Source organism: Bidens hawaiensis, unplaced genomic scaffold (assembly GCF_021521415.1).
Source record: "Bidens hawaiensis isolate Kalapana, Puna unplaced genomic scaffold, B.hawaiensis_p1.1 tig00026173_1, whole genome shotgun sequence".
In the NCBI taxonomy this organism is placed as follows: domain Eukaryota; kingdom Viridiplantae; phylum Streptophyta; class Magnoliopsida; order Asterales; family Asteraceae; genus Bidens; species Bidens hawaiensis.
Window position 1 is genome coordinate 120,283 of NW_027494202.1, and position 17,633 is coordinate 137,915.

At 40.0% G+C, this 17,633-nt stretch overlaps 1 pseudogene; it reads right to left on the reverse strand.

Annotated features, from left to right (window-relative positions):
* Positions 1-8,083: 8,083 nt before the first annotated feature.
* Positions 8,084-14,624, reverse strand: LOC143572919 (uncharacterized; annotated as a pseudogene).
* Between the last annotated feature and the right edge of the window lie 3,009 nt (positions 14,625-17,633).

Consider the following 17,633-nt stretch of genomic DNA (forward strand, 5'->3'; position numbering starts at 1 on the left):
GGAGAGGCGTCGTCGGAGTATTCGCCAAGAATTGCTGAACTCCCATTCTTATTACTTGGCGAATACTATTTCCACGAACCAAGAAATAACTAGAGACTGGTTGGAGATGAACGATCAGTGGGATGAGCTGGCGGCTGCTGCGTCTGATGCTAAGGAGGAAGCTCTTAAAGCTATTAATGAAGCTAGGGAAGCCGGCCAAGCTCTGGAAGCGGAGAAGTCTGCTCGGGCCGCCGCTGAAGAGGCCAAGGTTGTTCTCCAAAAACAACTGGACAAACGAGCTAAACTAGTGGAGGTCCTTCAAGATGAATCAGCGGCCAAGGACAAACGTTTATATGATCTTAACGCCAAGAACCGTGCCCAAGCTTTGGAGTGCGCTGGTCACAAAATGGAACTTGTCCAGGCGAAGGCGGATCAAAAATGGCTATTGTCGGAAGCCATCCCCAAGGTATGTATCTTGTTTTTATCATAAATAATCTAAGTGTTTAGAGTTATTTATTCGTGATTGTTTTGACATGTCATCGTCGATGTTCGGGCTAATGATGAGCTTCGGAATTGTGTTGCTATCCTTTTGAAAGCTTCTAAACAAGTTGGTCGCCAATTAGGTTTCCAAGAAGGTTACCAGTTTGGCTCTGCTTCCAAGCTTCCTGAGGAGTATATCTTAGCCGGTCAAGATACCGTTGCCATCCTTAAGCAGAAATCAAAGGATTTTGATTCGTTGAAATTCTCGCTGACGGATCAGATATCCGATCTTGCTGATAAGGAAGACAGTATCTAGCAATTAAAAACTCTTCTTGAACTTGATGGAGAAGATGAAGAAGAAAAAGATGCGGAAGGTGAAGGTGCGGGGCATAACGACGTCGCGCCGTAGATAGATTTTTTCTTTTTCTTTGTATGTAAACTCCTTTGTGTTTTGTAATCCCTTTTTGTTATGAATAAAGAAGTCTTGTTTTTATATCCGGTACACTTTGTTTATTTTTTATAATATAAGTGTTTGGAGGATCTTCTTTGTATACTAATAAAGGATTACATAATAACACGAGTCTCAAATGACTGAAATGGGAATTTCCATAACTAAGGCATAAGCCGAATTACAAGAAATGAAATTACATAGGTTGCGGATATTTAATTAGGCACGCAGGCCAAAAAAGAAAAACAAACTATATGTAGCATTTCTTTAGTTGGGCTCCATTCCAAGTTCTAGGGATCTCCGTCCCGTCCATCCTTTCCAATTTGTAGGCACCTTTAGATAAAACTTTCTGGATTCTATAAGGTCCTTCCCAAGTACGGGCCAACTTGCCTGGGGGCTCTTGCCCTAAGGCTTCGTTATTGCGGAAGACAAAGTCTCTCGCGTCAAATTCACATCTTTGGACCCGCGAGTTATAATATTTTTGCAACTGGCGTTTATAATTATGCTCGCGGATCGATGCCAATTCCCTTCTTTACTCCAAGAGGTTGAGGTTCACCCGGAGTTCATGATCATTATCCTCGATCATGAGAACTCTGGCGGATGGGATCCCGATTTCGGCCGGAATCATGGCCTCTGTGCCATAAGTTAAACTAAAGGGGGTTTCAGAATTACTGGAATTCCTTTGAGTGCGGAAAGCCCATAACACATGGGGCAATTCATCGACCCAACCCGTCTTTTTAGTTCCTAATCTGGCCTTAATCCCTTCTTTGATGGTCCGATTGGTTCTTTCAACCTAACCATTCGCTTGCGGGTGGGCTACCGAGGTGAAGATTTGATAAATGTGTAGTTCTTTTAACCATTCTTGTAGCCCACTGTCCGCGAACTGAGTTCCGTTATCACTAACGAGTTCCAGAGGAAGGCCAAACCGGCATATTATAAATTCCCACAGAAATTTCTTACCGCTTGTTGCCGTTATGGAGGCGACCGGTTTAGCTTCTACCCACTTCGTGAAGTAGTCTATTACTACTATCAAGAATTTGACTCGTCCGAGGGCTTCGGGGAAAGGTCCCATTATGTCAATCGCCCATTTCTGGAACGGCCAAGCCGAAGTGACTAGAACTAACTCGTTCTTTGGTCGTAGCGTATTAGGTGCATGACGCTAGCATGAATCACACTTTCTAATTTCTTGCACAGCATCCAAATGCATTCTTGGCCAATAGTATCTGGCATTCATTAATTTGGCTACGACCATGCGCGGGCCAGTGTGAAGACCACATATGCCTTCATGAACCTCTCTGATCAAATAGTTCGCGTCCTCAACATCCACACATCGAAGTAGTGGTCCGAGGAAGGAACGTCGGTATAAAGCACCGTCATGCATTTGATAGTTCAAGGCTTTGTGTTTTATCTTCCGGGCCACCATTTTTTCTTCCGAAAGGACTCCGGATGACAAATAAGCTGTGATGGGTGTCATCCAAGATTCCGCTCCGGTTTGAATTACCAAAACCTGATGTTGCGGAACAGATGGGCGATCCAATACTTCAACACGTATGTCTTTAGCGAAGTGTTCAAAATTTGTTGAAGCTAGTTTGCTAAGAGCATCAGCCGGTTTGTTTTCGCTTCTCTTAATATGTATGACTTTACATGAGGGAAATTGAAGCATTAAATCTTTTGCTTGTGATACATATGAATCCATGACATCTTTTTTAGCTTCATATGTACCGTTGATCTGTCCCGCAATCAACATAGAATCCACACGAACTTCCAAATGTTTAACCCCAAGATTTTTGGCTATCCGCAAGCCTGCTAAAAAAGCTTCATACTCTGCCTCATTGTTAGTACTTTTGAAGTCTAACTTTATGGCGTATGTGAACTCGTGGCCCTCGGGATTGACTAGCCTGAGGCCTGCGCCAGATACCTCATTACTTGAAGCTCCGTCCATGAAAAGAGACCAAATATGTCCCCATTCCGGAGGTACTTGGGGTTGTTGCTCGATCAAACATTCTTTTTCTTTGTGATGCGGGACTTCTGTTACGAAGTCTGCCAACACTTGCCCTTTGATTGCTGGTATAGGTTTATATTCTATCGCGTGTTCACCTAGCTCAATGGCCCACTTGGCCAATCGCCCAGACAATTCTGGCTTACTGAGAACGTTCTTGAGTTTGTATCCAGTTAGGACATTGATGGGATGTCCTTGGAAGTATCTGCGGAGGCGTCGGGCGGCATAGATTAGTGCCAAAACAAGTTTTTCAAGCATGGAGTATCTTGTTTCCGGGTTTGATAACATTCTGCTGACATAATAGATCGGCGTTTGGACATTCTTTCTATCTGTCAGAAGAACGGCTCCAATGGCAATGTCTGAAGCTGATAGGTATAATGTTAAAGGTTCTCCCGCATGGGGTGCTGTTAACGTGGGAAGTTCCATCAAACATTTTTTGACCTCCAAGAAGGCTTGTTCCGCCTCCGCGGTCCATTTAAATTGTGCTTTCTTGAGACAATTTCTTAGGGTTGATATGAAAGGATGAGACTTGGCTGCATGATTTGCCAAAAACGATTCAGAGCAACCAATCGACCATTGAGTGTTTGAACTTCTTTGAGGGAAGAAGGAGAAGGCATGCGGGATACAGCTTGAACTTTATCTGGGTTGGCTTTGAAGCCAGCACCCGTGACAATTACTCCTAGAAACTTTCCTTCCTCCATTCCGAATGAACACTTGGCTGGATTCAGCTTCATGTTGATGCTTCTCAAAGTTTCGAACGTCTCTTCAATATCTCTCAACAGTTGGTCTTCCTCAACACTTTTAATTACGAGATCATCCATATAAACCTCTAAATTTCGACCAATTTGATTTTTGAACGCTATGTCCATTAATCGCTGATATATGGCTCCCGCATTTTTCAGTCCGAAAGGCATCATTTTATAACAAAAGGTACCTTGATCGGTACAAAATGCTGTTTTGTCCTCATCACCCGCTGCCATGCGGATTTGATGATAGCCTTTGTAGGCATCCAGGAAGCATTTGAATTTGAATGGTGCCACAGCGTCAACCTTGAGGTCTATTTCCGGCAGAGGATAACAATCTTTGGGGCATGCTTTGTTTAGATCTTTAAAATCTATACACATCCGCCATGTCCCATTGCTCTTGGGGACGATAACTGGGTTAGCAACCCAAGTCTGATAACGAATTGGACGAATGATCCCGACTTGTAAGAGGTCCTGGACCTGCTCGTTCATTGCCTTTGTTTGTTCTGGGCCCATCTTACGTTGTTTCTGAACAATTGGTGTAAATAACGGTTTACCCTTAATTTGTGTTCCGTGATACTCCGCGGGACACCAGTCATGTCCGCGGGTTGTCATGCGAAAACATCAATATTTTTTTGATAATAACTGTTTTAAGAAAGTCCGTACTACCTCAGAGATAGCCGGTCCAATTGTTACAGTTTGATCAGAAAAGTTTTTGTTCAAAACCATTTTTCTGGTTCCGCCTTCAAAGGTTGTTTCGGAATCTTGCTGGGTTTTGAGCTCTCGGTTGCAAAGTAGTGTCGATTAACGTGAATTATTGCTATGCCAGTGCAGGTTGGAACTCCCACTGCACCGTTCGCCGTGGACGGATGGGCATTGAAATCACCAATTGCCTCTCGTCCAAGGATAATATCATGTTTCGATACTGCCGGCAAAACCAGAAATTCTACCTCCTCGGTTCTTTAGTGGACTCCGTCACTTAGGGTAACTGGAAATGAGATTACCCTCGCGGATGCATTATTTCCCCTCCAAACCCTGATACTGGGGCGTGGATGGGTGTCAATCTTTCCTTATCTTCGTCGTCAAGCTGTTCAAAGCATTGTTCATACATGATGTCCGACGTACTACCAGTGTCGAAGAAGACATATTGGGAACGGTAATATCCGAAGAGAGCAGTGGTTATCAGGGGATTCTTGTTGCTCGGGCCTCCTTTAATTCGAGGGAATATCACTGGCTCATTCTTCCACTCTTCGTCATCCGATTCTTTCCTCTTAATCCCTGTATTGAACTCTCCTTGTATCATATGGACATTCAAGTCTTTAACTTGCTTTTTACTCGGGCCTTGGATGTCCCGAGCGGGTGCTTTACCATTACCAGGTTTCCCATTTTTTACCAAGTGTCCGAGTTTTCCAGATTTCACAGCCGCCTCAATTTCATTTTTCAACGTACTACATTCATTCGTATTATGACCAATGTCATCATGATAGGAACAATGTTTTTTAGCATCCAAGAATGACCTTCTTGTCAGTGGCTGTGGCTTTCTAAATTTTACATTCTCTGTAGTGAGTATTTCAGCGGGAGTCTTTGAAAGAGGAGTCCAATTGTTGGGGCCTCGGGTTGAGGGTCCCGCTTTGTTCTTATTTCCTATGAGGGATCTTGCATCAAATGGTTTTGATACGTCCACACTTGGCTGAAGTCTCGACCAGATAGGGCCTTTCGCCTGTCTATTAGGTCTCGGAGTTTGAAACTCGACTTTAAATTTTTTGCTTCGGATTACCATTCCTCAACGTTTTTTCAATGTTAGCATACACTTTTGCCGCAGTCATAAGGTCGTCACACTCTTTTGGCATTCCATCTCTGCTAGTAAGTGTGCGGACTAGATCGTCACATTTGACATTTTTGCGGAAGGCACCACGAAGCATATCTTTGCTTATCCCGCCGATGTTTAAACTTTCGTCATTGAATCTGGTAATAAAATCTTCTATGGATTCATTACCGCGGCGGACAACATCCAAAATGTCTGACTGGTCTCGTGTATGTTTCTTCTGCTGGCTGAATTGTTGAGAAAACTTTTTTACAAGGTCGTCCCAGCTGGAAATTTGACCATCAGGTAACTTTTTGAACCACTCTCGCTGCCCCTGTCAATGTCAATGCGAACATATGACACCAATAAGGGAGCGTCCAACCACTGACCCCACCTACTGCCACAAAGTTCTGGAGATGATCACTTGGATCAGTCATCCCATTGTATTTGCCTACTGATGTAGGTATCTTAGCATTGACAGGGAAGGGTGCTGTAGCAATACATGCTATGAATTTCGATTTTTCGGCAAAGGCCGACGGGCGATATGGTTTAGTGAAGTCTTGTTCAGCATTACTATGGTACTCAGTGTGGCGGACTATGTCCTGCGGACGACTGCTTCTTGCCCGTGAGCTCATCCTACTATCACCGGTATACATACTGTATTCTCCCGGTTGGTAAGTTGAGTCGTAACTGTCAAATTCTTCTAAGTAAGATGGCATCCGCATATTCATGCTGAGGACGAGGACGTAACCTCGGTAATGCGCCAAACTCTGGTTCCGTCTGTTGGCTGTAACGGATCTGACTTCCTCTTACTGTTGGTGGAGGAGAAGGAGATCTCCTGGGAGATTCCTCATAATTCAAAGTGCGAGCATGAAATCGTTCATCACGTTTTCTGCGCTCATATTCAGCCACCAAACTTTGTTGTTGCACATGAAGCCACTCCTCGGGAGTTAGCTTTCTAGCTTTGGAATTACGCTGATGAGGTCTCGCCATGTAATCCGTCTGAGATTACCCAAATTTGAACCTTCCGGTGCCGAGCCACGTCCCATGTCTGTGGGAGTGGGAGGACCGGTTGGTGTTGTAACATTTTCCAGGGTAAAACCCCCAGGTGTTACGTCAATGATTCGTGACCCCGAAGTTGTGACACGTTCAAGAGTACGGCCGCTTGGAGTCGTAATACGTGCAAAAACACTAATACCCGGAGGTGCTTCTGTGTTAGTCACACGTGAATCAGGTGCAGGGGTTCCCGTCGGCCCTTCAGGAAGTTTACTCATATCAAACGAACCGAAAAACCAACGAAAACTATTGTTGTTCTAACACAAAACACGGATGGCGCCAATGAAGAAACACAGATCCAATCCCCGGGTACGGGTCCTGGATCTAATGAGTCCACAGGGTAAGATACGATAATTACAACCAAGATATGAGTGCAACTTCCCAAAGTCCAGTGACCGGAACCTGCAAAACAGACACCGTGAGTCTCGTTACAAGAAGGACAAGAGGGGGGGTCTTCCTGTAACCACCCTCCGGCGTGAGAATCAGTAACGTTCGTAATGAGGAAAGTACTGAAGTATAAAGACTAAGTGTAGTCAGATTGTAGGTGAGTGAATGAATACCTCATACCGTTTGACAAGGTATTTATAGCCGAAGGGTATAGGAATATGATTGGGGCAGCTGTCTTCTTCTAGAAGATCTTTGATAACCGCCTAGACGTGTGTCCTCTTGTGATAGGTTGAGCTATACGTTTCATGTGTATGAGTATAACAACCTGGACACGTGTCGCCAAATGATAGGACGGATCGCACCCTGGCCATGTGCACGGTACCTGGCCAGGTGTCCTTTGTTCATTGGTTAGTATGTCACGTATTCCCCAAGTAAGAATCGTGATCCTCCTTCTAAAGAGTCATTGATTGGTGACAGCTGTCCCGTTGGCATTGTTTCCCATTTATTTAGGCGGACAGATGTCCTGTCTTGCGGATGACTTTTGAGGATGCTAGGATGCTTCCGCGCGTGTTATGAGGACGTTCCTCCTTTATCGTGATATGCGGGTTATCCATATTTCCCGCGGGTGGCTTATAAGAGCATTCTCTGTGACCCGCGGGTGGTATTTAAGGGTATTTGGGTCTTTTTGGTACCCTACCTCTATAGGATAGAAAAACAAACATAAAATAATATGAATAATTTACAAAATTGTGTGGTATTAATTATGTTGTAAGTTCAAAATAAAGGCACGTAGAAACAAAACTCTTGTAATGGATAAATCAATTTTATAAAGTCGATTTTTTTGATTAAGCTTCAATCAAACTAACTCCTATCATATAGTTAGTTTCTTATTCATGGTATGAATAAAATATTAAATAACTTTATTAATTAGTTTTAACACAACAATCATTTGTTTTTATTGTCTAGCTAGGTAAGAGAGGGAAGACTACCAATAAAAGAATTATACGAATGATAATTACAAATAATTTGTTTTTATTGATAGAAAGAATAGTAAACATAAATTATTAATAAAGTTCATTTCATGCTGAGACTTTATTAACTCACAAATACAAATTGTAATGAATAGACATTTAGAAGACAATGGCAAGTGGATCGTGTCTCATGAGTCTTCTTGGTAGAATTAGTTTGTGTTTTAATAATGTCTTGGTGGCGGGGGAGACTTGTAGTAATACGCAGGAGGAGGGATTGACTTTAATTGTGAATGTGGTGATTTGTAGTGGTATGGATGTGGTGTAGATGGAGATAGTGGAGGAGGTGATTTGTAGATATAACGCGGTGGCGGAGATGGTGATGGTGGAGGAGGTGACTTGTACACATATGGAGGCGGTGGAGACGGTGATGGCGGAGGGGGTGATTTGTACAAATATGGAGGTGGTGGGGAAGGTGATGGTGGAGGAGGAGACTTGTATACGTATGGAGATGGCGGGGATGGTGATGGTGGGGGGTGGAGACTTGTAGACGTATGGAGGTGGTGGGGATGGTGAAGGTGGAGGGGGAGACTTATAGACGTATGGAGGTGGTGGTGATGGTGATGGCGGTGGTGGAGACTTATAGACGTATGGTGGTGGTGGTGATGGTGATGGTGATGGTGATGGTGGTGGAGGTGACTTGTACACATATGGAGGTGGTGGAGATGGTGAGGGTGGTGGTGGAGACTTATACACGTATGAAGGTGGTGGAGATGGTGATGGAGGAGGTGGAGACTTGTAGACATACGGAGGTGGTAGAGATGGTGACGGAGGAGGTGGAGACTTGTACACATATGGAGGTGGTGGGGACGGAGACGGTGGAGGGGGAGACTTGTAGACGTATGGAGGCGGTGGTGATGGTGAGGGCGGTGGTGGAGACTTGTAGACGTATGGAGGTGGTGGTGAAGGTGATGGTGGAGGTGGTGACTTGTAAATATAAGGAGGTGGTGGGGACGGTGATGGAGGGGGTGGAGACTTGTACACATAAGGAGGTGGTGGGGACGGTGATGGAGGGGGTGGAGACTTGTACACATAAGGAGGTGGTGGGGACGGTGATGGAGGGGGTGGAGACTTGTACACATAAGGAGGTGGTGGGGACGGTGATGGAGGGGGTGGAGACTTGTACACATAAGGATGTGGTGGGGATGGTGATGGCGGTGGTGGAGACTTGTACACGTATGGAGGTGGTGGGGAAGGTGACAGAGGTGGTGGAGACTTGTATACGTATGGTGGTGATGGTGAAGGTGATGGTGGAGGCGGAGACTTGTAAATATAAGGAGGTGGTGGGGACGGTGACGGAGGAGGTGGAGACTTGTAAACGTATGAGGGTGGTGGTGATTTTAATGGAGGAGGTGGAGACTTGTATATATACGTTGGCGGAGGAGACTTGTGAAGATATGGCAAATGCGGCCATGTGTGTTTTACTGGTGGTGGTGGAGATTTGTAAACATAGTGTGACTTCGGCCACGTATGCTTTACCTGTGGCATTTTCCAACCATCAGACCGTGGAGAGTTATAACCAAAAGGTTTATCGGCAATAACGATGGTGGCTAATAAAACCAAAGCATACATAAGTTGATTCCAATGCCTCAACACCCTTAGGCTTCCCATATTAAGTGTTCTTCCTATAGAAAACCAAGATTGTTATTTGTGTGTGTTTAAGTGGTTTGATTTACAACCTTTTTATAGTAATAGTTAACATTATTTTAATAATAAAACAGGCTGTAACAATACTATTTAGCAAGGATTCATGTTGTTTACTCGGTGTTGTTTTTGACTTTTTTCTATAAACTAAAAAGATGTCTCTTTGAGGAAGTTAAGAGTAGTTGGTAAGTGACAATAGGACAAATTGTTTTGTTTATTTATTTAACAACGCGTTCGGTGTTTTGTTTATTTAGCTTTGGATTTGAATTTTACTTCTATTATAATTATTTTGGCCAGAAACTTTTACCTCAGATTAACTTACATTGAAATAAAATAATTTTCGACAGATTAACCGGCGGATGATACGTCTATTATAACTTGTTCCACATAAAAATAATGACTCCAACTTTCCGAAATATGGATTCTGTGGGTAACCATATGTTCGAGTCAGACATGGATTCCATCAATCGGTAACCTACCGGTACTTAATTACCAATTGTTACAAATTGTTTTACCTCATTTATATTTTCTATTTTTTGGTGTTTTTATCATGATATGTCATAATTACCTTGATATTTTTTTACGAGAAAGTTTTCGAAGAAACTGCTATGTTTAGCAGCATTTCTTATACAATAACTATCCACGGAGAATAAAAACACATAAAAAAACTCATTTCTATATAGAACCTATACATGTGTAGGTTGTGTAAACATATGTATGCATATTTAATATATAATCCCTACATGTGTGGGTGAACGTTTTAAGTAAAAAAATTGAAAAAAATAGTATAATGTTTTTTTTGGACATAACATAACATTTGTATGTAAAATGTAAAAAAAATATATATATATTTAAACAATTCTATGCAATAATAAAGAATTTATGTTATTTCTTTTTCTTGTAATTTAATCTTCTGTAACGAACGATCTAGTCCTCTAGACTCCAAATTAACAACTTAGATATATTCGGGTGTTTGTAGTTTATTTAAAGAACTTCAATTACCTAAAAGGGTAATAACGTCTTACGGTTCACAGATTATTTTGCATTATAATGTCGACGTTGAAGGTGGCATGCATATTGAGGAGACTTGTAGACAAATTAATGGAGGTGGTGGAGGAGTGTTGTACATGTACGGAGGCAATGGTTTGGTTGAGTCAAATAGACGAAAACATATAGTAGATATTGTTTTAAATATGAAACGAGTTAAAAATATAATACTATATGCCCACTTGAAATATACATATATACAAATTTCATAAATAGTTGCTGGCTACCACAAACTATGATGTCAAAGAGCTATATAAAAAACCTAATAAACAAAGAGGATTTTGACTCTCTAAAAACCTTTTCATACAAATGATTGTTAGATGCATGATTTTTGGGTTAGTAATAATTAATAAATAAAAATTTGGTCGTCCACAACATATTCTTTTTTACTGAACTCACAATGTAGGAAATTCAGCCCAAGAAATAAGAACACAAACATAAAATTTGATCTCAACCAAAATTAAATCTTTTTGTTTATTATTATTGTTGACACTAAAACACAAATTACTTATCCCTAACCATTTATTTATAACTCAAACTCCTACTTTCTTAAAGTAATAATAAGATAAATGTGCAAGTAAATAAGTTTAGTAACCGATGACTCTAACCATTCAAACTATTAATTAAATGTTAAATAATTTAACTCTCTCACTTTTGCTCTCCGACTAATCCTTCTTTTAAACGTATTTCAAGATTAACTTTAATAAAACTTATACGAAATGTAATTTAAGTAACTCTAGAAATCACTTGTAATAAATAAGTTTGGGGGGGGGGGGGGGGTTAGGTTTAAAATCTGACAAGAACCACAAAATTAGAGCTAGAAACAAGGATTCAAAGGTTCAATATTAGTATTTTGGTATAAAAAGAAGTTTAAGATATGATACATTCACCTAATTAATCTTGTATCAATGAGTTTTTGTGGGTTATATTGAAACTTTATGGTTAAAAATTAGTAAAACACCCAAGTTCCTCCATGGTTGACGAAGAAATAATGAACTATGTTAGGTTTTCATCACTTTGTGAGGAATAGATCGAAGTTTCACACGTGTTTGATGAAATACCCAATATGGATATTATCCATGTTGCTAATGCTTTAATTTGGTTAAAGAACATTAATTGCCATTCATAAATAAACTATGTAAAGTCTTGATGTGAGTAGCATTCAAAAACTTAAAGCTTTTATATGATTATTATGTACACAAATGAGTTAAACATGTGATGATTATGATGAATCCAAAAATATGTGTGCATAAAGAGTCCTTTGTAGTTAACCTATTTGAGATATGGATTCATATAATGGGAAAAGGAATAAAAGAATAAAACTTGAATTACATGATCAGAGTGTATGTTACATATATAATGACTTGGGGGGCTTTTAACTATAAAGATTGATCGAATTTAGAAATTATAGAGGTAGGGTACCAAAAATCAAGTAATCAGGCTAGAAGACTATCGATCAAGTGGGTTAATTTGTCTTCAACAAAAGATGAGTGTTTAATCTGACAACTCCTATAGATAGCATTATGTTTCATTACCTTCTATGCAAACATTTACCTTCGCCGTTCAAAAGAAAAGAAAAAAAATACAAGATTTTTTTTGAAAAAATTATTTTCGAATACAAATACTTGCCCATGTTTATAGGTAAGAGAAGGAAAGTAAAAGCCAACTTGAGACGTTTGATTCTTCATGTTTTTACACAAGTTTTAAATATTTATTTTTGGCCTCTAAAGTTTTAGTTTAGTTTTGTCACATATATATTAAACATGTATCTTTTGATCCATAGAGTTTTTTTTACCACCTAAATTACAAGCATTTACTTTTTTACTCCACAATTTTGATAATATAACTTTTTGTTCTTTACACTTTTCACATAAACTTTACACTTTTACGATAAAACTTTTAAACATACAACTATGGTCACAAAACTTGTATCGTAACTTATTGAACCGAGGCCAACAAAGTTCCTGACCAAGTTCCAGCCGCGTGTCCCGCCACAACGCGGGGTAGCTTTTGAACATGTAACGCATTTAATGTATTCTGAACGGGTATAAATACTTGTTTTTTTATTAATAATAATAATAATAGTAAAATATTAAATGATGAAGGTCATTTCAAGTTATAAACTTATTAACTCACAAATACAAACTGATTTAAGAATGAATGACGAAAACAAAAACAAAAAAAGTTGTACTGGAAAAAAAACATTTAAGGTCATGCGATGTGTGAGTCATGTCTCAATCTTCTTAGATGAATAAGTTTGTTCTTTAATAATGTCTTGGCGGCGGAGGAGAATTATAGTAATACACTGCAGGAGGGGGTAACTTTGATTGTGAATGGGGAGTTTTGTAGTAATGAGGGTGTTGTGGTACACGAGATGGTGGGGGAGGAGACTTGTAGATATAACGCGGTGGGGGAGATCGTGATGGTGGAGGTGGAGACTTGTAGACATAAGGAGGTGGTGGTGATGGTGATGGTGGGGGAGGAGATTTGTATATATATGGAGGAGGTGGAGGTGGTGAAGGAGGAGGTGGCGATTTATATATATATGGAGGTGGTGGGGAAGGTGATGGTGGAGGGGGTGATTTGTACACGTACAGAGGTGGTGGGGACGGTGATGGTGGAGGAGGAGACTTGAATACATACGGAGGTGGTGGGGACGGTGATGGTAGAGGAGGAGACTTGTATACATATGGAGGTGGTGGGGACGATTTTGGTGGAGGAGGAGACTTGTATACATACGGGGGTGGTGGGGATGGTGATGGAGGAGGTGGAGACTTGTAGATGTAAGGAGGTGGAGGAGAAGGTGATGGTGGTGGAGGAGACTTGTATACATATGGTGGTGGTGGAGAAGGTGATGATGGAAGGGGAGACTTGTATACATATGGAGGTGGTGGGGACGGCGACGGTGGAGGGGGAGACTTGTATACATATGGAGGTGGTGGAGATGGTGATGGTGGAGGGGGAGACTTGTATACATATGGAGGTGGTGGGGACGTTGTTGGTGGAGGAGGAGACTTGTATACATACGGGGGTGGTGGGGATGGTGATGGTGGAGGTGGAGACTTATAGATGTAAGGAGGTGGTGGGGATGGTGAGGGTGGTGGGGGAGACTTGTATATGTATGGAGGTTGTGGGGACGGTGATGGTGGAGGGGGAGACTTATAGACGTACGGTGGTGGTGGGGATGGAGATGGTGGAGGGGGAGGCTTGTAAACATACGGAGGCGGTGGTGATGGTGATGGAGGAGGTGGAGACTTGTATATGTATGGAGGTGGTGGGGATGGTGATGGTGGTGGTGGAGACTTGTAGACGTATGGAGGCGGTTGTGATGGTGAGGGTGGTGGTGGAGACTTATACACATATGGAGGTGGTGGGGACTTTGATGGAGGAGGTGGAGACTTGTATATGTATGGAGGTGGTGGGGATGGTGATGGTGGTGGTGGAGACTTGTAGACGTATGGAGGCGGTGGTGATGGTGAGGGTGGTGGTGGAGACTTATACACATATGGAGGTGGTGGGGACTTTGATGGAGGAGGTGGAGACTTGTACACATATGGAGGTGGTGGAGATCGTGATGGCGGTGGTGGAGACTTGTAAACATACGGAGGTGGTGGGGAAGGTGACGGAGGTGGTGGAGACTTATACACGTATGGGGGTGGGGGTGATGGCGATGGAGGAGGTGGAGACTTGTAAATGTATGGGGGTGGTGGTGATTTTGATGGAGGAGGAGGAGACTTGTAGATATACGTCGGCGGAGGAGACTTGTGAAGATATGGCAAATGCGGCCATGTGTGTTTTACTGGTGGTGGTGGAGATTTGTAAACATAGTGTGACTTCGGCCACGTATGCTTTACCTGTGGCATTTTCCAACCATCAGACCGTGGAGAGTTATAACCATAAGGTTTATCGGCAATAACGATGGTGGCTAATAAAACCAAAGCATACATAAGTTGAGGCCAATGCCTCAACACCCTTAGGCTTCCCATTTTAAGTGTTGTTCCTATAGAAAACCAAGATTGTTATTTGTGTGTGTTTAAGTGGTTTGATCACCACCTTTTTATAGCAAACTTGTACATTATTTTAATACATAAAACAGGTTGTATTACATTATTTAATTTAGCAAGAGATGTATTTGGTATTTCTTTCTGTAAACCAATTAAGTAGATGTCTCTTTGACGTAGTCAAGAGTAGTTGGTTAGGGTAATTAATCTCTAGCCGTAACAATTTAAATTGTAAGTATCGCTTCTTAACGTGTCAGAAAATTTTTAAAATTAGATTAGTATTTTACTTTATTATTAACCAGCTAGTCATTTTAATATATGCAAATAATGAAAATTTTTAGTGACACTAAAAAGACTATTAGTATTAATAGAGCTAACAAATTGGCCGATTGAAACTGTGGTTATTTTTCACATGGTAAATATGCATTACTTTAGGGATAACATGCTGAGCTAACAGCCCGTCGTTCGAGCCTCCCACAATCACCTTTCTTATATAACTACCTTTTATAGCCCGGGGATTGGTGGCTTGATGGCTGACAAAGAGTGCTTTAAACACTTAAAAGGTTTTGGGTTTAAGCCATAGGAAGTAAAGGAAAGTTATTGTTATAAAAAATATATAGTATCTTGTTAACAGACAAAAGAAATGTTAAGTACATCTTCGATGATCACCTACTACTTGTCTGAATAAATCCATCTAGTACGTATTGTGTAAACCTGTATTCATCAAAATAAGATCCTAAGTTAACTAATCATAAATAAAGTGATAGCATGATAATGGGAAATTGTATTAACATATAGATCATCCATTAGCATGCAGAAAAAAAAAGGCAAACCAAAGAGAAATACAAAGTGGACTTGACTTGTACAGTTAAATTTGAGCCTTCATAAATATGTCAAGAACTTCAAAACCTAACAGGGCAATAAGTTCATGTTCATGGACTTGACAACTAGGGCTATAAATATGTGAGAATAGTCGAACCCAAGAATTTGATTGAGCCCTTGATCGAATAAACGGGCTTTAAACCAATCAGGTAATCAATCGAGCCATTCAGTTTAAATTTCGTCTAAATCACCCAAGCCAACTAGATCCCATGTTTTGCTAGCAAGCAAAGCATGTTTTCTTCAAGCATAGCTTGCACCCAACGAGGATCTTTATAGGTTGTTGAAATCACTGTGGTTCGGTGCCAGCCAACGATAATTTTTTTTCTTCTTTTTGAACGTTTTTTGTCACCTTTGGGATTTGACCCCTCAATATTTGAAAAGGTAAAGTCTTATCCAACATCTTGACACCAATAGGCCATGTTAAAAAAAGGATCGATATTTGAGTGATTCATGTAATCAAATAATAATGTATGTCATAATCATTCTATATAGAGGTGAACAAATTGGTTCAAACCCTAAATTGGTTTGGTTTGGTCAACAAAAGTCAAAACAGATTTATGATCGGTTTCGATTAAGGTTAAAACCGGTTTCTTGACTGCTTTACGATTGGAATATTGACCAATTCTTTGTTGGTTTCGGTTTGGTTAATCTGTTTGAAACTGGTTTTGGTGGATTGAATCACAAACAAGTTCTGATCCTAAGGTTTTAATTGCCTCCAAACATGTTACTTTCTACATAATCGGTTTCAAACTGGTTCTGTTTCAGTTTGTTTTTGGTTCGGTCTGGTTAACCGGATTTTTTCTCACCTCAATAGGAAAATATACAATGGGTAAATCATGATATAAAAAAATTTAAAAAATAAACTATTCCCACTTTAAATGAGTAGTTAGATGATGTAAAATAGGAGGTCAAATGTAAAATAGGAGGTCAAATATTCAATCTCTATAGAGTGTAACTTTTGTTGGTTAAAAAAAAGGCATCTCTAAGTTTAACATATCGAGGAGACGTAGACATTAAAGATTTAAAGGAGGTGATGGAGAGTAGGAGACTATGGTGAGGTGAAGTCAAATAGACGAGTGCATATTTTTAGTATATATTGTTATAAAACAAACCAGTTAAAAGATAATATTGTTACTATATTTGTCCACTTGATGTGCCCATTTAAGAAACTGGTGCTACCACATGCTATGACGTCAAATAGTTAATTAAAAAGCATTTTATACTAATGATTGTCAGATATATGATATTTTATGTTAGTGATATTTAAAAGATATGACTTGGTCGTCTATAACATATTTACTTGGAAGTAGTTTAGAACTTAATGAGGGCCTGAAGTATAAGAAATGTCAAAATGTATGTTCATTAACCCTAGAATTCAACTAGATTTAAAAAAATAAGAATAAAAAAATAAAAAACCTGAGAGGAAAACACATATATTAATTAGTGACTAGTCAGTAGGGTATAAGTTAGGGATTAATCAACGTCTAGGCATGATATTTACATGCATGTAACATTGATTAATTTTTCTGGGCACACCGAGAAAAAGTTAGTTTCTATAGTTTAAGGGGTCATTTGTATGTAACCAGTGTTGTAGAACTTGTTAAGTGCTAGTTGGGCAGTAGCGTAGGGATTAGCGATTAATAGAGATTAATCGGATCGCAATTTATACGTAGTTTTTCAAATATACTTATATATACCAAAATTTATATATAAAATTTTCAATTGTGACCGATTTTAACCAAAAAACAGTTAATCGTCGACTAGTCAGTGGTGTACCAAGTACCAACTAGCGATTAATCAGTGTCTAGGTGTGATTTTTACAACCATGCATGTAACATTTAGTTTTTTTTACATATTTTATTAAAAAAAATTAGTAAACAGTAAAGGAGATCCTCCTTTTATGTTGCAGTGAATTATATTTGTTAGAAACTAATGAATAGAAGCTAATTAATAAAGTCAAACAATGTAAATATTGAATTATTGAAGTTAAGCAACTCATATAGTTAAAATAACAATATGAATTTATTTTTGAAAGGGTAAATTAAGTACTGAAGCATGTCACAATACCAAACTAAAGTTTGACAAGCATATGCTTGGTTAAAAAAATCTTTAAACTTCACATCAATCAAAAGATT